The sequence below is a fragment of the Arachis ipaensis genome, chromosome B8 (assembly GCF_059453495.1).
Source record: "Arachis ipaensis isolate K30076 ecotype BB chromosome B8, ASM5945349v1, whole genome shotgun sequence".
In the NCBI taxonomy this organism is placed as follows: Eukaryota; Viridiplantae; Streptophyta; class Magnoliopsida; order Fabales; family Fabaceae; genus Arachis; species Arachis ipaensis.
Genome location: NC_142443.1, coordinates 114,047,308 through 114,056,208, shown reverse-complemented (window position 1 = coordinate 114,056,208; position 8,901 = coordinate 114,047,308). Strand labels below are relative to the sequence as shown.

At 37.9% G+C, this 8,901-nt stretch overlaps 1 non-coding gene across 1 annotated transcript; it reads left to right on the top strand.

Annotated features, from left to right (window-relative positions):
* Window positions 1-6,557: 6,557 nt before the first annotated feature.
* LOC148549311 (small nucleolar RNA R71) lies at window positions 6,558-6,665 on the top strand. Its single transcript, XR_015898834.1, has one exon. It is a non-coding gene; the product is annotated as a small nucleolar RNA R71 (small nucleolar RNA).
* Window positions 6,666-8,901: the final 2,236 nt, after the last annotated feature.

The following is an 8,901-nucleotide window of genomic DNA, read 5'->3' as shown; positions in this document are numbered from 1 at the left end:
TTCTAATTATATTTTAATTATCAAAACTTCATAACCATTTGAATCTGCCTGACTGAGATTTACAAGATGACTATAGCTTGCTTCAAGCTGACAATCTCCGTGGGATCGACCCTTACTCACGTAAGGTTTATTACTTGGACGACCCAGTGCACTTGCTGGTTAGTTGTGTGGAGTTGTGAAAAGGAATTGAGATTATGAACGTGCGTACCAAGTTTTTGGCGCCGTTGAGATCACAATTTTGTGCACCAAGTTTTTGGCGCCGTTGCCGGGGATTGTTCGAGTTTGGACAACTGACGGTTCATCTTGTTGCTTAGATTAGGTAATTTTATTTTAATTTTAAGCTTTTTGATTTTATTATTTTTATTTTCAAAAAATTTTCAAAAAAAAATTTATAAATTATTCTATGTTCTTCAAAATTTTTAAGAATGAATTCTAGAGTTTCATGAGATATGTTGAATCCTGGCTGGCTGTTAAGCCATGTCTAATCTTTTGGACTAAGGTTTCAACTATCCTTAGAAGAGCTTCTTTGTCTTTCTCAGCAATTTAGCTGTTGTATGTAATGATCTGCTAAAGCTTGGCTGGCCATTGGCCATGTCTAGTGTTTTGGACTGGAGCTTTCACTGAAAGCTTGGCTGGTAGTAAGTCATGTCTAATTCCTGGACCGGAGTTTTAGACTAACATTGCACAATTCCTGGAATTCTCATTAAAAATTTTTGAATTCCTTATTTTCTCTTTTTCCAATTAATTTTCGAAAAAATACAAAAAAAATTTATAAAATCATAAAAACCGAAAAATTTTGTGTTTCATCTTTGAGTAGAGTGTCAAATTTTAAGTTTGGTGTCAATTGCATATTTTTAATTTTCATTAAAATTTTCAAAAACATGTTCTCGATGTTTGGTATGCGAAATCACTACTCAGGTTGTGAATTGTTGTTCGAGATTGATTCCCTGGCAATGGCACCAAAAACGGATGCACAGGACCATGGTCTAAACATATCTTCACAACTTCGCATAACTAACCAGCAAGTGCACTGGGTCGTCCAAGTAATACCTTACGTGAGTAAGGGTCGAATCCCACAGAGATTGTTGGTATGAAGCAAGCTATGGTCACCTTGTAAATCTCAGTCAGGCGGATATAAAACAGTAATGGGTTTTCGAAAATAAATAATAGAATAGGGATAGAAATACTTATGTAATTCATTGGTGAGAATTTCAGATAAGCGAATAGAGATGCTTTTGTTCCTCTAAACCTCTGCTTTCCTACTATCTTCATCCAATCAGTCTTACTCCTTTCCATGGCTGGCTTTATGTGATACATCACCATTGTCAATGGCTACTTTCGGTCTTATCTCGGGAAAATGATCCAAATGCCCTGTGACGGCACGGTTAATCGTCTGGAGGCATCACCCTTGTCAATGGCTTCATCTTATCCTCTCAGTGAAAATGGTCAACGCACCCTGTCACGGCACGGCTATTCATCTGTCGGTTCTCGATCATGCTGGAATAGGATTTACTATCCTTTTGCGTCTGTCACTAACGCCCCGCAATCGCGAGTTTGGAGCTCGTCACAGTCATTCATTCATTGAATCCTACTCGGAATACGACAGACAAGGTTTAGACCTTCCGGATTCTCTTGAATGCCGCCATCATTCTAGCTTACACCACGAAGATTCTGGTTAGGAGATCTAAGAGATACTCATTCAGTCTAAGGTAGAACGGAAGTGATTGTCAGGCACGCATTCATAGGGAATGATGATGATTGTCACGTTCATCACATTCAGATTGAAGTACGAATGAATATCTTAGAAGTGAAACAAGATGAATTGAATAGAAAATAGTAGTACTTTGCATTAATCTTTGAGGAACAGCAGAGCTCCACACCTTAATCTATGGAGTGTAGAAACTCTACCGTTAAAAATACATAAGTGAAAGTCCAGGCATGGCCGAGAGGCCAGCCCTCAAACATGATCTAAGATAGCATACAACTGATCAAAGATGTCTAATACAATAGTAAAAGGTCCTATTTATAATAAACTAGTCACTAGGGTTTACATGAGTAAGTAATTGATGCATAAATTCACTTCCGGGGCCCACTTGGTGTGTGCTTGGGCTGAGCTTGAGTGTTGCACGTGTAGAGGTCCTCCTTGGAGTTGAACGCCAGCTTTTGTGCCAGTTTGGGCGTTCAACTCTGGTTTTGGCTCCTTTTCTGGCGCTGGACGCCAGATTTGGGCAGAAAGCTGGCGTTGAACGCCAGTTTGCGTCCTCTATTCTTGGCCAAAGTATGAACTATTATATATTGCTGGAAATCCCTGGATGTCTACTTTCCAACGCAATTAGAAGCGCGCCATTTCGAGTTCTGTAGCTCCAGAAAATTCACTTTGAGTGCAGGGAGGTCAGAATCCAACAGCATCAGCAGTCCTTCTTCAACCTCTGAATCTGATTTCTGCTCAAGTCCCTCAATTTCAGCCAGAAAATACCTGAAATCACAGAAAAACACACAAACTTATAGTAAAGTCCAGAAATGTGAATTTAACATAAAAACTAATGAAAACATCCCTAAAAGTAACTAGATTCTACTGAAAACATACTAAAAATAATGCCAAAAAGCGTATAAATTATCTGCTCATCACAACACCAAACTTAAATTGTTGCTTGTCCCCAAGCAACTGAAAATCAAATAGGATAAAAAGAAGAGAATATACTATAAATTCCAAACTATCAATGAAACAGAGCTTCAATCATATGAGCGGGACTTATAGCTTTTTGCCTCTTGAATAGTTTTGGCATCTCACTTTATCCATTGAAGTTCAGAATGATTGGCATCTATAGGAACTCAGAGTTCAGATAGTGTTATTGATTCTCCTAGTTCAGTATGATGATTCTTGAACACAGCAATTTTATGAGTCTTGGCCGTGGCCCTAAGCACTTTGTTTTCCAGTATTACCACCGGATACATAAATGCCACAGACACATAATTGGGTGAACCTTTTCAGATTGTGACTCAGCTTTGCTAAAGTCCCCAATTAGAGGTGTCCAGGGTTCTTAAGCACACTCTTTTTTTGCTTTGGATCTTGACTTTAACCGCTCAGTCTCAAGTTTTCACTTGACACCTACACGCCACAAGCACATGGTTAGGGACAGCTTGGTTTAGCCGCTTAGACCAGGATTTTATTCCTTTAGGCCCTCCTATCCACTGATGCTCAAAGCCTTAGGATCCTTTTTATTTGCCCTTGCCTTTTGGTTTTAAGGGTTATTGGCTTTTTGCTCTTGCCTCTTGGTTTTAAGAGCTTTTGGCTTTTTCTGCTTGCTTTTTCTTTTTCTTTCTATTTTTTTTTCGCCTATTTTTTTTTCTGCAAGCTTTGTTCTTTGCTGCTTTTTCTTGCTTCAAGAATCATTTTTATGATTTTTCAGATTATCAAATAACATGTCTCCTAGTCATCATTCTTTCAAGAGCCAACATATTTAACATTCTTAAACAACAACTTCAAAAGACATATGCACTGTTCAAGCATACATTCAGAAAACAAGAAGCATTGTCACCACATCAATATAATTAAACTAAGTTCAAGGATAAATTCGAAACTCATGTACTTCTTGTTCTTTTGAATTAAAACATTTTTCATTTAAGAGAGGTGATGGATTCATAGGACATTCATAACTTTTGAGACAAAGTTACTAACTACTAATGATCATGTAATGAAGACACAAACATAGACAAGCACATAACATAGAAAACGAAAAGCAGAAGAAATAAGAACAAGGAATGAATCCACCTTAGTGATGGTGGCGTTTCCTTCTTGAGGAACCAATGATGTCCTTGAGCTCTTCTATGTCTCTTCCTTGCCTTTATTGCTCCTCCTTCATTGCTTTTAGATCTTCTCTGATTTCATGAAGGATGATGGAGTGCTCTTGATGTTCCACCCTTAGTTGCTTCCAATAATTGTGTGGGAGAAAATGTATCCCCTGAGGTATCTCAGGGATCTCTTGATTTGCAGTCAAATGTTCTACCACTGAGCTATAGACCCTTGATGGAAGCTTTTGTCTTCCCTTTCCTCTTTCTAGAGGTTTCTCTGGCCTTAGGTGCCATCAATGGTTATGGAAAAAAAAAGCTATGCTTTTACCACACCAAACTTAGAATGTTGCTCGCCCTTGAACAAAAGAAGAAAGAATAGAAGAAGAAGAAGAAGATATGGAGGAGATGGAGGGATGTGTGTATTCGGCCATATGGGTGGGATTGGGTGGGAGAGAGATGTTGAATTTTGAAGGTAGTGGGTGTATGGATGTAAGTAGTAAATGGAAAACAGAAGGGATGATCATGAATGGAAAGAGAGATGATGAGGTAGGTGGGGATCCTGTGGGGTCCACAGATCCTGAGGTGATCCTGTGGGGTCCACAGATCCTGAGATGATCCTGTGGGGTCCACAGATCCTGAGGTGTCAAGGATTTACATCCCTGCACCCATTAGGCATGTAAAATGCCTTTGCACACAACTTTGGGCGTTCAGCGCCAGGTTGGTGCCCATTTTAGGCGTTCAACGCCCATTTGTTGCCATTTCTGGCGTTGAACGCCAGAACCATGCTTGTTCTGGGCGTTCAGCGCCAGAATGCTGCCCATTTTGGGCGTTCAGCGCCAGAACCATGCTCTGTTCTGGCGTTGAACGCCAGGCAGATGCTCCTCCAGGGTGTGATTTTTCTTCTGCTGTTTTTGATTCCGTTTTCAATTTTTATATTTATTTTGTGACTCCTCATGATCATGAACCTATAAAGACATATAACTAAGAAAAATATAGTTAGATAAATAAAAATTGGGTTGCCTCCCAACAAGCGCTTCTTTAATGTCAATAGCTTGACAGTGGGCTCTCATGGAGCCTCACAGATGTTCAGAGCATTGTTGAAACTCTCCAACACCAAACTTAGAGTTTGGATGTGGGAGTTCAACACCAAACTTAGAGTTTGGTTGTGGCCTCCCAACACCAAACTTAGAGTTTGACTGTGGGGGCTTGGGTTGACTCTGCTTTGAGAGAAGCTTTTCATGCTTCCTCTCCATGGTTGCAGAGGAAGATCCTTGAGTTTTAAACACAAGGGAGTCCTCATTCCATTGAAGGACTATTTCACCTCTGTCAACATCAATCACAGCTCTTGCTGTGGCCAGGAAAGGTCTTCCTAGGATGATGGATTCATCCTCTTTCTTTCCAGTATCCAGGACTATGAAATCAGCAGGGATGTAAAGGCCTTCAACCTTTACTAATACGTCCTCTACTTGTCCATATGCCTATTTTCTTGAATTGTCTGCCATCTCTAATGAGATTTTAGCAGCTTGCACCCCATAGATTCCCAGTTTCTCTATTACAGAGAGGGGCATGAGGTTTATTCCTGAACCAAGGTCACACAGAGCCTTGAAGATCATGGTGCCTATAGTACAAGGTATTATGAACTTCCCAGGATCCTGTCTCTTCTGAGGCAATGTCAGTTGATCCAGGTCACTTAGTTCATTGATGAACAAGGGAGGTTCAACTTCCCAAGTATCAATGCCAAATAATTTGGCATTTAGCTTCATGATTGCACCAAGGAACTTGGCAGTTTGCTCTTCAGTAACATCCTCATTCTCTTCAGAAGAGGAATACTCATCAGAGCTCATGAAGGGTATAAGGAGGTTCAATGGAATCTCTATGGTCTCTAGATGAGCCTCAGAGTCCTTTGGTTCCTCAGAGGGAAGCTCCTTATTAGTCACTGGGCATCCCAGGAGGTCTTTCTCCTTGGGATTTACGTCCTCCTCTCCTTCCCTTACAGGTTCGGCCATGGTGCTTATGTCAATGGCCTTGCACTCTCCTTTTGGATTCTCTTCTGTATTGCTTGGGAGAGTACTGGGAGGGATTTCAGTGATCCTTTTACTCAGCTGGCCCACTTGTGCTTCCAAATTTCTAATGGAAGACCTTGTTTCATTCATGAAACTCACAGTGGCCTTGGATAGATCAGAGACTAAGTTTGCCAGATTAGAAGTATTTTGTTCAGAGTTCTCTGTCTGTTGCTGAGTGGATGATGGAAAAGGTTTATTATTGTTAAACCTGTTTCTTCCACCATTATTAAAGCCTTGTTGAGGCTTTTGATCCTTCCATGAGAAATTTGGATGATTTCTCCATGATGAGTTATAGGTGTTTCCATAAGGTTCACCTAAGTAATTCACCTCTGCTATTGCAGGGTTCTCAGGATCATAAGCTTCTTCTTCATAAGAAGCCTCTTGAGTACTGTTGGATGCAGCTTGCATTCCATTCAGACTCTGAGAAATCATGTTGACTTGCTGAGTCAATACTTTGTTCTGAGCCAATATGGCATTCAGAGTGCCAATCTCAAGAACTCCCTTCTTTATAGGCGTCCCATTATTCACAGGATTCCTTTCAGAAGTGTACATGAACTGGTTATTTGCAACCATGTCAATGAGTTCTTGAGCTTCTGCAGGCGTTTTCTTTAGGTGAATGGATCCACCTGCAGAAGTATCCAATGACATCTTTGATAACTCAGATAAACCATCATAGAATATATCTAGGATGGTCCATTCTGAAAGCATGTCAGAAGGACACTTTTTGGTCAGTCCTTTGTATCTCTCCCAAGCTTCATAGAGGGATTCACCTTCTTTCTGTCTGAAGGTTTGAACATCCACTCTAAGCTTGCTCAGCTTTTGAGGAGGAAAGAACTTGGCTAGGAAAGCCTTGACCAGCTTATCCCAAGAGTTCAGGCTATCCTTAGGTTGAGAGTCCAACCATATTCTAGCTCTGTCTCTTACAGCAAATGGGAAAAGCATGAGCCTGTAGACTTCAGGATCTACTCCATTAGTCTTAACAGTATCACATATCTGCAAGAATTCAGTTAAGAACTGAAAAGGATCTTCAGATGGAAGTCCATGAAACTTGCAGTTCTGCTGCATCAGAGAAACTAATTGAGGTTTTAGCTCAAAGTTGTTTGCTCCAATGGCAGGAATGGAGATGCTTCTTCCATGTAAATTGGAATTAGGTGCAGTAAAGTCACCAAGCATCCTCCTTGTATTATTATTATTTTCGGCTGCCATCTCCTCTTCCTGTTCAAAAATTTCTGAAAGGTTATCTCTGGATTGTTGTAATTTAGCTTTTCTTAATTTTCTCTTTAGAGTCCTTTCAGGTTCTGGATCTGCTTCAACAAGAATGTTCTTGTCCTTGCTCCTGCTCATATGACAAAGAAGAGGGCACAGAAAAATAATAATAATAGAGATCCTTTATACCACAGTATAGGGATCCCTTTGTGAGTGGGAGAAAAGAGGGAGACAAAGAATGTAATGTAATGGAAGAAACACAACTGTGAGGAGGGTATAGATGTGAGATGAGATGTTAGTAGATGAATAAATAAATAGAATAAGATGGGAGAGGGAGAATTTTCGAAAATAATTTTTGAAAAAGGGTTAGTGATTTTCGAAAATAGTTTTTGAAAAAGGTTAGTAATTTTCGAAAAATTTTGAAATCAAAAATAAAAATAATTAGTTAATTAAAAAGAAATTTTTGAAAAAGAGGGAAGATATTTTTGAAAATTAGAGAGAGAGTTAGTTAGGTAGTTTTGAAAAAGTTAAGAAACAAACAAAAAGTTAGTTAGTTAGTTGAAACAAATTTTGAAAAGATAAGAAGTTAGGAAGTTAGAAATGATATTTTGAAATCATATTTTTTAAAAAGATAAGATGAGAAGATATTTTTGAAAAGATATGATAGAAATTAGTTTTTGAAAAAGATTTGATTTTTAAAATCACAATTAATGACTTGATTCATACGAAATCACAAGATATGATTCTAGAACTCAAAGTTTGAATCTTTCTTAACAAGTAAGTAACAAACTTGAAATTTTTGAATCAAAACATTAATTGTTATTGTTATTTTCGAAAATTATGATATAAAATTAAGAAAAAGATTTTTGAAAAATATTTTTGGAATTTTCGAAAATAACTAAGAAGTTTGAAAAAGATTTGATTTTTGAAAAAGATTTTGAAAAAGATAAGATTTTCAAATTGAAAATTTGATTTGACTCATAAAAACAACTAGATTTTTAAAAATTTTGAAAAAGTCAAATCTAATTTTCGAATTTGATGAGAGAAAAAGGGGAAGATATTTTTTTTATTTTTGAATTTTTAATGAAGAGAGGGAAAAAAAAGAAAAATGATGCAATGCATGAGAATTTTAGATCAAAACATGTGATGCATGCAAGAATGCTATGAATGTCAAGATGAACACCAAGAACACTTTGAATGTCATGATGAATATCAAGAACATATTTTTGAAAAATTTTTAATGCAAGGAAAACATGCAAGACACCAAACTTAGAATTCTTTAATGCTTAGACACTAAGAATTCAAGAATGCATATGAAAAACAAGAAAAGACAAAATAAAAAATCATCAAGATCAAACAAGAAGACTTACCAAGAACAACTTGAAGATCATGAAGAACACTATGAATGCATGAATTCTCGAAAAAATGCAAGATGCATATGCAATTGACACCAAACTTATAACATGACACATGACTCAAACAAGAAACAGAAAAATATTTTTGATTTTTATGATTTTCTAATTTTTTTTTTTTTGGATTTTTCGAAAAATTAATTGAAAAAGAAAAATAAGGATTCTAAAATTTTTAATATGAATTCCAGGAATCTTGCCATGTTAGTCTAAAGCTTCAGTCCAGGAATTAGACATGGCTCACTAGCCAGCCAAGCCTTCAATGAAAGCTCCGGTCCAAAACACTAGACATGGCCAATGGCCAGCCAAGCTTCAGCATGTAATTCAGACATGACATGCCTGACATACCCTACAGTCGTATAACAGCTGATGGTTAGAAGCCTCAGTCCAAAAGAATTTAGACATGGCTTTACAGCCAGCCAGGCTTCACA